The sequence below is a fragment of the Pelodiscus sinensis genome, chromosome 1 (genome assembly GCF_049634645.1).
Source record: "Pelodiscus sinensis isolate JC-2024 chromosome 1, ASM4963464v1, whole genome shotgun sequence".
Lineage (NCBI taxonomy): Eukaryota > Metazoa > Chordata > Testudines > Trionychidae > Pelodiscus > Pelodiscus sinensis.
Window position 1 is genome coordinate 191913514 of NC_134711.1, and position 15661 is coordinate 191929174.

General features: G+C 43.1%; 1 protein-coding gene across 5 annotated transcripts in view; it reads left to right on the forward strand.

The window, feature by feature from the left end:
* The window catches only part of AGPAT3 (1-acylglycerol-3-phosphate O-acyltransferase 3), a 140355-nt gene that overhangs the window by 67967 nt on the left and 56727 nt on the right, over positions 1 to 15661 (forward strand). The window contains exon 1 of one of the 5 annotated variants that reach the window (XM_006137885.4): positions 2744 to 3491. The exons of the other annotated variants lie outside the window; for them this stretch is intronic. The gene's annotated coding sequence lies outside the window, so the exon portion shown is untranslated. Of the gene's footprint in view, positions 1 to 2743; positions 3492 to 15661 lie in introns of those variants that run through there. 5 annotated transcript variants of the gene reach the window in all.

A 15661-nucleotide genomic window follows, 5' to 3' on the forward strand; every position in this document is an offset into this window, starting at 1 on the left:
AGGCCTTTGAGCCTTAACTACATCTAACTGACATGGTATTCCTTGCTACTATAATGACCTTGCAGTTTCTTGTCTCTTATCTGTAGACACTAAATGAATTTCCTGTTTATCAGTAACCGCTAGACTGTGCCCAGCCATGGAGCAGTCTTCCTTGTGTTGCCTTGCTCCTATTTAACACCTTCATTTGGTGTGGAGAAGAGAAAGGAGAGTGTCTACTCACAAGTTTCGTATCACTCAGGAACTCTGGAGCAGAGTCACAGCTCTCCTTCAGTCCGTGAGAACATGCTCCCCAAGTGTTACTGAAATTCAGTTCTGTACTCTAGCTATGATGATGTACTTACCTCATCATCACAGTTACTGTAGCCTTCAAGGCCCTAGGCACTTACTTTGCTGACTGACAAATTGAAGACCTTTCCCCCCCACTCCTTCTATTGTTTTGCCTTCTCAAACATGGATTCACTGTTGATTAAGATAAAAAGTACAAGTTTTGGTAGGTGGGTAGAAGGTATTTCTATTAAATTCTAGGATTCTCCTCCATCAATTTGAACCTGTGTGCCAGAGAGCAGTGGAGAACATGCACACCATACAGTGCCAGTGAGCCTAGCTGATTGTAGCATGGTAATTTGCTATAAGACGATTACTGGATTACAGCAAAGGCTTGGTATGTCAGCAAGAGCACCTGACAGTAATTTTTACTGAAAGGCATTTCCTATTTTATTATTAGTCCACTTTACTCAGATCACATCTTTATTTCTTATGGCAAGAGGTTTTGTGTTTTGTTTTAAGTTCAGTTAAATTATTGGCACCATGGTTTACCAACTGGAGATAGTGTCTGTCTCTTTCTTTTGCTGCTGCAGAGGAGGCAGTTTTTAGCAACTGCAGTGCTTCCAGATTTACCTCCATTTGCTTTTGTCATCATAATCCCTCCTCCTTGCCAAGACTGATTTGTTCTTCTAGCAAACACACGTCATCTTGTTTTTCTGGTTGTTTTCCTCTTCCTTTCTCTTAAAAAAAACCAACCAAACAAACAAACAAGTAAATAAGGAAGATGTTGGTAAACCAATCAGGAGTATGTCTGCTATCTGGAATTTGTGCTACGCTGGTTGTGCTGGCTTTAGCCTATTACTTGTACTGGTAAGTGAGATTTAATACCACCTGTTTAATTTTTTGCTCATAAGACATGTTGGTATCATTGCATACCTTCTCATAGGCTGCTGCCTATACTGGATGTGTTGACTAGTGTGTGACTCCCTCTATATCACTCTTTTTCCTCATAAATTGTGTCACAAGTCTCTATTTACTCTTTACCACTTGGAAAGAAGATGGGTGATAAAAGGATGTCGTGGCTGGTATAGGAAATCATAGCGTTAAAGGGCTGAATTTGTTCTTCATAGGGGGTGACTTTTTGTAACCCCTTTATCATTTTCCACATCCATTGTTTTACTCATACCGCTGTTCATCTTTCCTTCTAATTTGAACCCTTAGGCTGAGACTGGCTTCTTCATAAATGTGTGTGTCTGAGTCACATATGTGTATATGAAACTCTACCGTAAGAATTGCAATCTAAAAAATTTCAAACACAAATTAAGGGCTCCCATATTCCCCCCCCCCCCCCCTCCACAGGCCTATCACATTGTTTCCTAATCTGCCCCCTCCATCAGTCAGCTTCCTTACCTAATATGAGTTGTGGTGGTAGGAAGGAATGTGATTGTGGGGAGCGAATAGAGTTGGAGCCTGCAGAGGCAGCCTGGTAAGTCACGGACAGAAGGTACTTCCTCTTCCCTGTCTTACTCTGCCACCTCTGCGGGTAGATAAGGAAGCTGCCCCAGTGAAGGAGGCTCACTCAGCAAATACGTTCCTAGGCTTTGTGGAAGAGGAGTATAGAGACTGCTGGCAGTGGAGCCATACATAAAACAAGGCCTTAGACTTCCATTTTGACCACCTTCTTTCCGAGGTTCAGAACTTTCAAAGGGCTGGACTAAGCCAAAAGCTTACTTTTTAAAGAACTTGAGTAAAATCCATTCATCAGTTTCTAACAGGAAAATGATATCCATTTTTAGCTGGAAGAAGACTGACTTCTCTCAGTTGAAACATAAATGGCCACGTCACAAACTGAAATGTCTCAAGTTTAAAGTTTTTCAGTGGAGGCAACTGATGTGAATTTCTTGATACAAACTAAAATCTGCGCTCTGCTTTAAATTAAATGTTTCCACTAGTCAGAATTCTGTTGTTCACAGGACTATATTTTAATTAAAATACTTAATATTGATTAGTGTATTTGTTGATATTTCTCTATGAATGCTTGTAGTTGTATTTACTTTCTACTATGCACTATAGTGTGGATATCCACGGTGGAATCTATCGAAATATTAGTGTTAAAGCTGCCGCTGATTAAACATATTCAGGAAAACGGAACACAAACATTTATGTGACTATAGTATTTACAGTGTTAAACATTCAAAAGACAGGAAATGCAATATTTAAAATTTTGGATTACTAGTTATGGCTCTAATTGTACTTTAATACAAAAATATGTGCAGTGTGAATACTTAACATTATTGTTGAATTTTGAACTTTTTCATTTCCCACCTCTAGAGTCTCAAAATGTAGCCTTTTACTTATATAAATGTCTTAGTATTACAATAGTTATACATGCTGTATTGTGGGAGGAGTGTGTACAAATACTATCTTTAAAAAACAGTTTTTAGCAAGGCTTGCTGAAGGAGCCATCTTATTCACTCTTGGTCTAAAATTCTTGACTTGCAGCCTGGCCAGATCTGGGTTGCAGGACAGATTACAACTCTGTATGCAGCAGTAGTTATCTAGCAAGTAAAAGGCCTGAGTCTTGGTTGAACCTTGAGATTGTTGAGGTAAAAAACAAGAGATGTTGTGCAGCTATTTGTTCAAGTGAGTTTGTTTAAACTTTTCTGATTAGATATAAATGAGGTCTGATTATTGGTATCTGAAAGTGGTTTTTTAAATATATTTGCTCTTGAAGAGAGTGGTTCTATAGACTAGTAATGCCAGGGGTGAAGTAGTTCAGCTAATTATTTGTTTCCTCATATATTTGGTTTCCAGAATGTAATTTCTGAAAGCTCTTCTCTGGGTGCTACATATCCCATAAAATGTCCCAGTTACACAAGGGCTGACTGAGTAGACTGCAGATCACAGACACTGTGCCAACTTTGCATCTTGAGAGATTAACCTGTTTATTGCCTAATTCCATCAATGATCTTTTGCTTTGCTTGGGTTGGGAAAACCCTATTCGCTAGCTGAACTGAATAAGCAGGTAACCAATTGCTTTTTGAGCAAATGTAGATATCACTCTCTAAGGACAGCATTATGTTAGTCCATGGTACTCCACCCCAGCTGTGAGGCCCTGCGCAGCTCTTTTCAGGACTGGAGCTGAACTGCTGCTTAGTACATGGTGTAATGCAAGAGTACACCCGTCCACAGAAACAACTTGTGGGATCCAGCCTACTAGGCAAAAGGTAGAGTACTTTGCTCAGATAACAAAGGGAATTTCCATATTGGGGACTGAGATGAGGCTCTAAAACATTTCTCCCTGATTAGTGAATTACTTATTTAGCTATATATATTTGTCATAATGATTTAATAGCATCTACTGACAAATGGATTTAAGCTACATAAAAAAACTCTAGCCCCAAACTCTTATTCATTTTTTTTATTTAAATCATTGTGAGGCTCTGAAATTTTCAAATAAATGCCCCCTGCACCTCAGTGTGCACTCTCCCCTCCAGGTTGTGGTCTCGGAAGGAAACAAAATGCAAAAATGAAATCAGGTGAGTTACTTCAAAGTATTTCTGGTCAGGATGTGAAATATTTGAAAAGATTAATCTCTTTCACTAGATTTATAGCCCTGTTTTGCATGTAAATATCTGATCTTTACATGTGTCATGACCTTCCTGAGACTTGTTATGTGTTGAGTTCTTTTGTGATAAATTCATATTATCAAGTTTTATTGGCCATCATATTCTTGATTATCACAGTGTGGTTTTGTACTGTATTTGCACAAGTTTGGAGAATTTTAAGGAGCTTCATCGTCTCATTCCCCAGTCCTCATATGTTTGTTAGCATACTTCATTAGTGAAGTTCTGTCTTTCCGTGGGGCTTGTGCCTACTAGCAGCTTTTGCGTTCTAATCTTTTGGCTGCAACAAGTATCTGAAGCAGCAATTTGGCATATTGTTGTCTTGGATTTTGATTTATAAACTTGCCATCAGTTCTATGTGTTTTTATTTAATGTGAATATCTGCTTCCGGGGGAAAGTTTGTTACTTTAAATATCTATTGTAGTAGGCAACCAATGTAAAATCTCCATGTGTGCTACTGTACAGGCAGTCCCCGGCTTACGCGGATCCGACTTATGTCGGATCCGCACTTACGAACGGGGCTTTTCTCGCCCTGGAGGACGCGGGCAGCAGGACTGCCCAGACGCACCGCGGTCCCGCCGCCCACGTTCTCCAGGGGCAAGAAAAGCTGCTCCGCGTCTCCCTGGTCTGCTGGCCCCCCCCTTCCCCAGCAGACCATGTAGACGTGGAGCAAAGCCACAGAGGACCCGGGCCCGCTCCGTCTCAGTCCCGCCACCCGCGTCTCCCTGGTCTGCTGGGGGCGGGGGCGCAGCTAGTGCGCCCTCCCCCCTCCCACCCCCAGCAGACCAGGCTTTTCTCAAGACGCCTGTGGTAGAGCAGCTGGGGCGCTGCCAGTTGGTCCCGCAGGAAGCTCGAAGCAGAGTTGCTCTGCCCCGGGCTTCCTGGAATCAGCCGCTGATCAGTTTCAGCAGCAGCTGACTTGGGGACGCCTGGGGTTCTTAAGTTGAATCCGTATGTAAGTCGGAACTGGCGTCCAGATTCAGCCGCTGTTGAAACTGATCAGCGGCTGATTCCAGGAAGCCCGGGGCAGAGCAACTCTGCCTCGGGCTTCCTGTAGTCAGCCGCTGGTCAGTTTCAGCAGCGGCTGGACGCCAGTTCCGACTTACATACGGATTCAACTTAAGAACAAACCTACAGTCCCTATCTTGTACGTAACCCGGGAACTGCCTGTATTTAGAAAAACACGAGTAAAAAACTAACTTGACAGGAGCAATTCTAGATAAACTGATCAGTAGAAATTAATAATTAGACAATTTGTGACAGCTTCTGAACTCATACTAAGTCCTTGTGGGAACAACATGGCTAATGGAAAAGCCCTAAGCCCATGGTGTCTTCACTGGTACTCAAGCCTATTTTTGTGGTTTATGTTGGTATGATTTTCCCATCATGATAAGGGAGTCCATGCAAGTTCAATGCTGATTTTGTTCTTCAGTTACTTATAAAAGGGTTCCCCTACAATTTGGAGAAAGGTTGATGCCAAAAAGAGCAGCACAATGCTTCACAGGGACTATGGAGGTTTAGAGTGAGAGTGAGAGTGAGAGTGAGAGTGAGAGAGAAATAAATAAATAAATAAATAAATAAATAAATAAAATATCCTCTACTGTTGGGGGGTTTTCTGCTCATGGGGACAAAGAGGAGAATTTGGCCCTAAGAATCAAGACTTGCTACCTCCAAATTACCATGATTATGAAACTGATCTTATTTCTGGGCTTAACTACTTAACAATGTATCTTTAAAAAATAATCCATAGAGAGAATTCTACTTCTTTAATAGAGTTTGCAAATTCACGTTAAAAACTTAATCCTTTATAATGCCACCATACACTGTAGTGATCTAAATATGAGTAATATAGTTGAGGTGTTAGAAGGAAGAGGCAAGGATTTGAGAGGTGGTAATGAAGAAGTCTGTATCTGTACTATATCAAGACAAACTCTGACACAAGCTATGTTAATACTTTTACACTTGTAAAATGCCTATCATCAAAGACTATTGTGCTGTAGAAAATTTTACAAAAATTCCTATAGACCTTGCTCAAGCATAGTAAACTGAGACTCAGTGTGACCATGTGTCTTATTTTTAAGGTCATACATTGAGTTGGTGGTAGCACAGGCATGAGAAACCAGGAATCATGGGCTCCCGATTCCTCACCAACATGTCTATAATTATATTTATTTTTAAGAGTGTAGAGTTGGTTTTGCATCATAGGTTTTCACATCACAGTAGAAGTAAATTTGGAATCTATAAGAAAGTTAAGTATCTCAACAGCTTTCTCAGTTTGTTGTATTGCCATGTATAGTTTCTTTTCCTGAGCCAACTTTAAGGACTTGCCTACATTAGAAAACAGTTCTCTATTTAAAAGCTTCTGCACAATGTTCTGAGCTTGACTTTTTACATAAACAAGACATGAGCATAGCTGAATGAAGTGGATTAAATTAATTACTGTCAATCCATATGTTAAAAAAAATCACAAATTACATCTTCCAAAATAATGAGCTGGGTTTTAAAAATAATGCAGTTCTTAAATTGTAGATTCCTTCTCTTTGCCTTCTGGTTTTTGGTTGGTTGGTTGATTAGGGTTTTTTTTTTTTTTTTTAGTATTTAGGGACACATTTTGAGGTATATTTTGGACAACTGTTAGGGCTAGAAACTTAAAAAAAAAATAAACATGAATATTGTTGTCTAGTCACCTGACTCCAGCAGCCGGGGCATTAAAAATAGAAAGGGAGTTAGCTTGGCTAAGGTGAACTTATAAAGGAGTAAGTAATACACATTTATGTGTAAGGCCTTTATTGTTTTTACCCTTTGCTCTACATGCTTTTACCTTTTGAAGAGTGAATAAATTATGCTTTATTTTGAAGATGCTATTCCCAAGTCACTGCCAGTGCATTCTTTCACAGCCTCCTAAAGGTAAGCTAATTAAAGAGCAAAAACAGGGTTGGACTTGTGACACTAAAATGATTGGGAATTGGGGACTGACTGCAGCACAGAGGTTCAGTTTCAGTGATTGGACCACATGGCTCCAACCCAACATGAGGTGCAGGAAGCAGGGGCAGATGACCGTTTTGCGGGGCCCCCCCTTTGCCACGGCGCATGCGCGGGGCTTTCTGAAGCGCGGGGTCCGGGGCAGCCGCCCCGTTTGCCCTGCCCTATATCCGCCCCTGCCAGGAAGCCAAACCTATCACGTGAGTAGTTCTCTCAACCTTAGGACTCTTTTTAGTTTCTCTTGAATGCCCCTTTTCTGTGACGGGTCTGGCTTCCTGCACCTCAGGTTTTTTGGAAATTACTTTTAAGTGTTCTTCATTTTCTGCGTGATAATTTTTAGAGCTTGAATAATTCTTCTTGTAGACAGTATCATATAATTGCTGAGATTCCCATCTAGGAAGCAGTGAACAGATTCTACAACAGTAGGAAAAAATACACCCCTATTGAACTATAATTCCCATCTAAAAATGTAATCCTTCTGTGTAAAGCAAAGGGATCAGACTGGATCAGTGGAAATCCTAGTTGCTGAATGTGTACTTCATACAATACTTTAGCAAGAGCTTTAGTAGAATTAAAGGAAAGTGGCTCGCTACATTTTAACTTTAAGGTTAACCAAGGAAAAAGACAATAAATGGTGAAGGAAATTTGTCTCCTTTCAGTTAGTGGAGGGTTTAGAAAGTAACAAATACTACAAACTAATTTAGGGCTTCTCAATACACTGCACAATAGTCTGGCCTGGGGGTCTGGTTGGTAGAATGCTTTGAAGTGTTGTGGTAGACTATTCTGGCATGAATTAATAAGTACCTAGTTCATGCTGATGAGGTGCTGTTCGAAACAGCACTCGATTAGCATGCAGTATGTACCTTTTAGTTCACGTCAGCAGGATCTACACAGAGCAGTTAGAGCCCAACACTTGAGAGTGCTGTACAGATCAAGGCCCTGACGTCTGGACTACCACTCTGTGTAGACTTGCATCTACATCTGAGGTTATATTTCCTTAGATGGCAGGTGAGGAAATGAGACCATGGTACTGAGTTACTTAGTACTAGCATGTGACCTCAAAATGCATGACTTTCCCTTCTCTACACCACACTTGATGTCTTCTTTGGAAAGGATTAGGTCTTGTAATTATTTATTTGATGTTCCAATCAAATAAGAGGCCCAAGTATATTTTCATATATAAAGGTATTACTTACAGCTAATACTTCCGGAAGTATTTGGAAAAATACTACGGCTCTCAGTTTGAGAAGCACTGCCCTACATTAACATCTTTCTCGTGTGGCTTGTTTACCTATAGCTCTGGTCTTTTATCTGCCCCTATATCTCTGATTGTCTGAAAGATGTGTTTGGTATCAGCCTTTTACCAAGGTACAATTCTCCTTTCTTCCATAATTTTAAAATGAGAACTGATATGTTCCTGGTTTTAATAAATAGAACATGGCATTTCTATGTATGTGTTCTTTTATTCACTAGTGAGTGCCTCAATATTAAAAAAAAATTAATAATAAGCTACAAGCTGAAAGCAGAATACTGAGAAATGCAATCAGGATCAGAAAGTCCTTGGAGGAGTTGTCATGTGAGGAGAAATTGGGGAGATAGATGTAGGTTTGGGAGCAAGAAAGGAGGCAGAATTGTCATCTGATCATAGCTGTTAAAATGGCATTCACATCAAGGAGAGGAGGAAGCTTTGCAGAGATGGTTAACTAGATGCTATTTTATGAAATAGTGTAAAGGAGCACTTGGCTGTGACGCTTGGAAAAAATGTTTTAAAATACTATCTAAATTTGTTTGAATATTGGCTAGTCCCACCAGCAAAGGAGAATGGTTTAAGGAAGTGACTTTTAGTATTAGAATATTAATGAGAACTTGGTAATATCAGAAAGCAAATCTATCCTGAAAGTGCATCAAAAATCTTGGTTGCTTGGAACACTTTTGCTTCCTAATGGTATAAGCTGTATTATTATTTATTTTATTAATAATATTAAATGTACTCATAGATTCCTATAGTTCATATAGTGCATTAAGGGGCGTTCCCAATTTAAAAAAATAACTAGCTATTCTCAAGAAGTCACTAATGGTAGCTTCATTGCTAAAAATGGATGGCTGCATCTAGACTGGCATGATTTTCTGCAAATGTTTTTTAACGGAAAAGTTTTTCTGTTAAAAGCATTTGCGGAAAAGAGCATCTAGATTGGCATGGATGCTTTTGCGCAAAAGCACTCTTTGTGGAAAAGCATCCGTGACAATCTAGACACGGTTTTGCGCAAGAAAGCCCTGATCACCATTTTCGCCATCGGGGCTTTTTTGCGCAAAACAGTTTTTACTGGTCTACACTGGCCCTCTTATGCAAAAGCATTTGCGCAAGAGGGCTTTTTCCCCGAGTGGGAGCATCATAGTATTTCCGCGAGAACACTGACAATCTTTCATTAGATCGTCGGTGTTCTTGCACAAATTCAAGCGGCCAGTATAGACAGCTGGCAAGTTTTTCAGCAAAAGCAGTTGCTTTTGCAGAAAAACTTGCCAGTATAGACATAGCCAAAGTGTGGAAAGAACAGACAGATCAGTGTTAGTAGGCTTATTATCCTACCTCCTGACTCTGAAAGATTATTCAATTGGCTAGTGATTGGTTTACTTTGATTAAATCTTTTTTTTTTTTTTTTTTTAAGGAAGCAGGCATGGAGCAGGATAAAGAAGGTTGGAAGAATGTGAAATATATTTGTGTATCAATACTAAAGCCTCATTGTGATGTGAAAGAGCTATGAAATGAATAGCTGAATATTCCAGACTTTTTCTGGCAGTAAGCAGTGTTCTCCTGCCTGACATAATCAATATGTGGCTTTGATGTAATTAAATATATTATTGTGGCACAGTAATAGTATCAAAGGGATGTCAGAAAATAAGACTCTGAGTTCATTCTGTGAATTAAGCAACTAGGGGTAAAATTGAAAGTTATAAGAACTTTTTCCTCACCGATGATTAACTCCTATAACTGGTTACATTGAGAGGAGGAAAGGTTTAGAAGAGAACATATTAACTGTTTTGATGGGGGTACAATTTTTATTTATTTAAAAAGCCTTCCCCTAAACTAGGAGTGGGCAGTAATTTTTGATGAAAGGCCATTCCAAGATTTTGGAAAGTGGTCAAGGGCCACACTCTTCCATGAAATTAATGGAGAAGGTGTGGGGTCTGGGATGGAGGCTGGATGCAGAAGGGAGCGTGGGGTAAGGGTTTGGGTGAAGGAAGCAGTTGTGATCTGGGGCAAGGGGATGGGGTCCAGGAGGGGGTGCAGTTTGGGTTGTGACCTTGGGCAGGGGTTTGGGATGCAAGATCTGGCAGGGGGTATGGGTTCAGGAAGGAGGCAGAGGGTTGAGGTTATGTGGGGTAGGGGGGAAAGAGGGTTAGGGGAAAGGAGGGGCAGGGGTGCTGGGTGATTTACCTGGGTGACTCCTGGCCAGCAGCCCAGTACGTTTATCAGTCAGCCTCCCTGCCTGCCCCACCCCTGCACAGGCTGCAGGGACCATGTGTGTCTGTGAATAAGAGCCTGAGGAGAGGAGGAAGGGATGGTTGGCATGTTGCCTGTTCTTCAAACAGGCAACGCCAGTTAGCCAGAAACCAGCCAATGGGATTGTGCTGGGGGCAGGGGCAGCGTGGGGTGGGGGGCAGCTGTGGGGAGGGAGTGGAGGAACAAGCAGAGAGCCTGCCCTGAGGCTCCCGGCTGTGTCCACTGGACGGATCCAGTGACTTCGCAGGCCGGATCTGGCCCATGAATCATATTTTGCCCGGCCCTGCTCTAAACAGTACTTAGTAGCTGTGTTACAAGAGTAAATTTTAGATCTTCCTATTCATGAATTATAATAACTCTTTGGAGACCAGGTGTGCCAGGCATCTTGCAAAAAAACAGGCACCATGTAGAGTCTGTGTAGGACAAGATGCTACAGGTAGGGATCATAAATCAGCAAAGGTGGGAAGATGAGAGGAAAGATAAAGATGACAATAAAATCAGCTTTTACTTGCTTGTGGGCTCTAATACATTTAAAAGGCAGAGCTGCAGCAGGGTTAGCTCCCAGGGCAGGAGCTAACCCTGCTGCGGCTCCCCCGCTTATCGACTAATTGACTAGTCGATGGAAAATCCATTGACTAGTTGATTAAACTAAATTTACCATCCCTAGTCTATAGCATTAACCTAAAGGCTTTTGCTTATCAGTTAATCGAATACACTGTTACATCCCTATTGGCAATCAGTACATAAATGTACAATTTGTGGGGGTTTTGTTTGTTTTAAAACAAAACAGAGCACCTGTTAGACTAATTGTACCTGGTATATTTCTAGCATAATAAAAAAGAAAAGGATACATCATATTTTTTCTTCCCGATAAACAGATGAAAGAGAGACTGGGGTTACAAATACTTAGAGGTTTTCTCTCTTTCTTGAAATTAATCACAAAGACTTAACAACCTAAATCAGCATTGTTAGGCTTTAAGTTTAGAACTGTGGTTCTCAACTGGTCTAAGGAGCCTCATGGCTAAAACCGGGAGCGCCAAGGCCCAACTCCCCCAAGTCCTGGCAACTGCTGGGCTGAGTTCTAGAGACCCAAGTCCCAGTGCCACTGCGAGGCTAAAGCCAGAGTTGCAGGGCTGCAGTCTGGAGCCAAGGGGAAGGCTGGGAAAATGGGGAGGGGTTTATGCCTCAAAAAAACTGCAGTGCTTTACCCAGAATAGGACAGGCCCTCTTCTCCCCCTCCCCCCTTTTCCTGTTCCAGTGCTCCCAGAGGCCCCTTCCTGAGGCCAGAAGCTAGAGCTGGGCAGTGCAGGGTGGCTACTGCTCTGATTGGTGCAGCCATAGCATCTCCCATTACCCACCTGCTGCTACTGGTGCCCAGGGTTGCAGCTGCTCCTTACTTCCCAGTCTCCTTTGACTGCTCATGCAGCTGCTTAGAGCTGTTAGGGCAGGAGGACCCAGCTCTAGGGCTGGCAGAGCCCCTAGCTACCTCCTGCCTGTACCCTGAGCTACACCTCTGCCTGAGCACAGTCCTAGCTACCCTCTTCACTGCACTCTGAGCTACCCGCCGCTCCCACACAGCCTGTAGATCAGGAGTGAGCAAAATATGGGTCGTGGGCTGTATCTGGCCTGCTAGAGCTTCAGATACAAGCTGCCACAATCCTCTGGGCTCCCTGCTTGCCATGCTCCGCATGCTGCTCAAAGTGGCTGGTTGGAAACCAGCTAATGGGAGCTGCCTGGGCTGTGCTTGTCAGTACAAGCAGCTCACGGAGCCAGCCCCTTTCCCTCCCTTGATGTGCTGTGCAGAGGCTCACGTGGCCCCAGCAGTCAGCCACATGGAGCAGCATGCAGAATGTGGCAGGCAGGGAGCACCTAGGGTAAGCACCTCCCAGCCACAGCCTGCACCTGGCACTCCAACCCCTGTCCCAGAACACAACTCTCTTCTAAACCCCAAGCTCCCTCTAGCACTTCCCTCCCCTACCCCAAAGCTCTTTTCTGCACCCAACCTCCGTCTTAGATGCTGCACCCCCACCATAGAAATGTGTGGCCCTTGATCACTTGCCAAAATAAAAAATTATTGCCCATCCCTGCTCTAGATATCTGTACCCTGAGCTACCCGTTGCCTGTGCATAGCCCTAGCTGCTCCTTTAGCGATCAGGCCCCAGCTACCCCCGTCCCTGAACACATAGCCCCTTGCTGCTTCCTACTTGCACCCTGAATAGTTTTCTGACTTTCTGAGCTGAGCCTCACATCCCCCCCCCCCACACACACACATTTTGAGATACCATTTTTCGTTGCACCCTCCTTCCCCAGACAGACTGGGTGGCCTGTGGAAGTGAATCGGATGGAGGTAGCACGGCTCGCCCCTCCGGATTCCACATTGTAGAGCTGGTCTGAGCCCCTCCCCCAAAAAATAGAAGTCAAACTACATCTATGCCCGGGAGGTCTCTTCTCCCCCTCATTCCCAGCCTCAAGCCTCCAGTGCCTCTCTCTGTTGGTCCTTGTAGTTTTTATAGCATGTTGAGAGGGCCTCGAAAAGAAAATGTTTGGAAACCCCTGTTCTAGAGGTTTCTGCAGTGTATGTATTTGGAGAGTCCATGTATATTTAACTTTGGGAAATGTGGCAGTCTCGCCAACTTTGCAAATTAGCCTTCTAAATCTAAGCTAAGCATGGCAGCTTGTAATTAGGGTGGATTTTTTTTTAACTCTTCATTTCTTCCTGTACTCTGCCCTGTGGCACATAATAGTCTAATCTTTTGTGGAACTTGTGACTATGATCTACAGGAGGTCAGATTAGATGTCCTCCTGGCCTTAAACTCTGTGACTCCACGATTCCACAAATGACAGAATCGTTTTGGCTGAAACTTGTAATAAAAGGCATTTAGACTGGAGAGGAACGCTGCCAGATGTCAAACAGTATGGTAGACAGCTGAAAAAGCTAAGCAATTGAAACACGTACTGTGACATTAGAAACGCTTAGCTAAACTGCAGATGCAGCATTGCTCTACCCCTGTAATACAGCGCATGCCCATATCTATGCTAGCTGTATCTAAAATATAGGGAAGAAAACTGAAGAGGCTTAAATTGTTTCACTGTATCACAGTTGTAGTTACCATGAGCTGCTCTATGCAGGGAAAAGAGATGCTCCTGTTGTTGTTCACTATGCTACTCAGCCTGGACATGCACACTTACAGGCTGTACCTGTTTTGCCCAGCCATTTTAAAATAACGTTGCTGGCATTTTCATGCTGTGACTAGAAAACTGTTAAGATTTTTTTATGTTAGATGAAGAGGCACCTAAAATTTCAGATATGAGAGATTTTTAAAAGCCACTGCAATCATGTTGGGCATCTTACACTTGGCACACTTCTAAATGAGCCAGGTTTCATATCTGTTACATGATGCATGTGGTGAGGGGCGGCCCGTGAGCCTAGGCAGACTCAGCGGTCGCCTAGGGCGCTGCCGGCCTGGGCGCCTGATGGTGATGTCATGGGGAGCTGGGGTGCCCGATGATTACATCATGGCCATTGACGGCTATGCAGGCGGGGGCATCAATCGTGCCTTCTGCCTGGGGTGCCAGCTGCCACGGTCGGCCTCGGGCCACTCCTGCATGTGGTTAAACAGAGTTTGGTTCTGTGATGACCAGTCAGGGTTTCCCCCATTCCTGCACCCCCGTAGCAGCAAGAATAGATTCTGCCAGCAGTAGAATAGAAGGGTTTTATTGCTTTTCCAGGATACAGCACAGCATAGACATCGATTACAGGATTCGGGGCCAGGATGTTTCAGACCCCTTGGGTTAGGGGTCTATCACCCCTAACCCTCAGCCCCAGCAACCTTAGTCTCTCTCCCTCATGGTTCCAGCCCAAGACAGACCCTTCCCCCAGCAAAATGCAGGACAATATAGCACTTTAAAGACTAACAAGATGGTTTATTAGATGATGAGCTTTCGTGGGCCAGACCCACTTCCTCAGATCAAATAGTGGAAGAAAGTAGTCACAACCATATATACCAAAGGATAGAATTTAAAAAAATGAACAAATATGAAAAGGACAAATCACATTGCAGAACAGAAGGGGGATGCGGGGAGGTGGGAAGGGGGAGGAAGGAAGGTAAGTGTCTGTGAATTGCTGATATTAAAGGTAGGGAGAGTGGGATGTTTGTGAGTTAATGGTATTACAGGTGATAATTGGGGAAACTGTCTTGGTAATGGGTGAGAAAGTTCAAAGACTTGTTAAGTCCCTGTTGGTAAGTGTCGAATTTTAACATGAATGACAGTTCAGAGGATTCCCTTTCAAGTGCAGATGTAAAAGGTCTTTGTAGCAGAATGCAGGTGGCTAAGTCATTTAGAGAGTGTCCTTTCTGGTTAAAGTGGCAAGAAACTGTTTTCTCTTTGTGATCCCTTCCCCCAGCACACACTTTCTTTGTCCAGTCTCTTCCCTTAACAAGTAGAACCGGTTTGGCCACTGTCCTGGGCCCCTCTTGCTGGGCCGTGCTTACAGACAACCGCCAATGGGGGTCCTCCACAGCCCGCCGCCCAAGCATAGCAACCAGCAAGGTACTGACACCACATCACAACATGTGGGTGAGTCAGTGGGAATCACACATCACAACACGGGGACCCTGGGATACAGAGCAGACAGCACCCCAACTACGCCACAGGTTTACTGAGTGTACGTTTTTGGTGGCGTTTCTTTTTTCTGAGCTTTTAAGAAAGGAAATAGTTAAAAATGTCTAACAACCATTGCTGTATTACCATTCACATGCTTTTTATTTGTAACAATAGGGCAAAGGTTAGGAAAATAGTTTTCATTAATAGCTTTGTACTTGTTCGGGGCTAGAAATACTGTGTTCTCTTTACTGCCAGAAATGAGACTTAAACATGCCTGTAACACTTCGGTAGGGATGGGAAAAGGGGAAAACTGGACTTCAAAGGCAGTGATTTGAAGAATGCTGGTTTATTTCCCTCAAGAAACAACGCTATTAAATTGTTTGTCCTCTCTGTTCTTTATGTATCTGTTGGTACTGTGTATATATGTCAAGGTTACACAAATGATTTATGTGATTTTTTTTTTTTCCCCCCCCAGAGGTCCTGAGTACCCATGTCTTTGGACTGAAGTCATAGGCAACTGGTGTCTGTGGGGGAGAGGGGAAGGAGGGGATGTAGGGAGGGCCACCCAGAGGAACACGGAGAAGGGGCATGAGGAGGTAATTTAGTGATAAAGATTTTGGTGGGAGCATTAGTGGGCTGTATCTCCCCCTCCCCCGAGTGCTACTGCGAGTTACCTATGAAT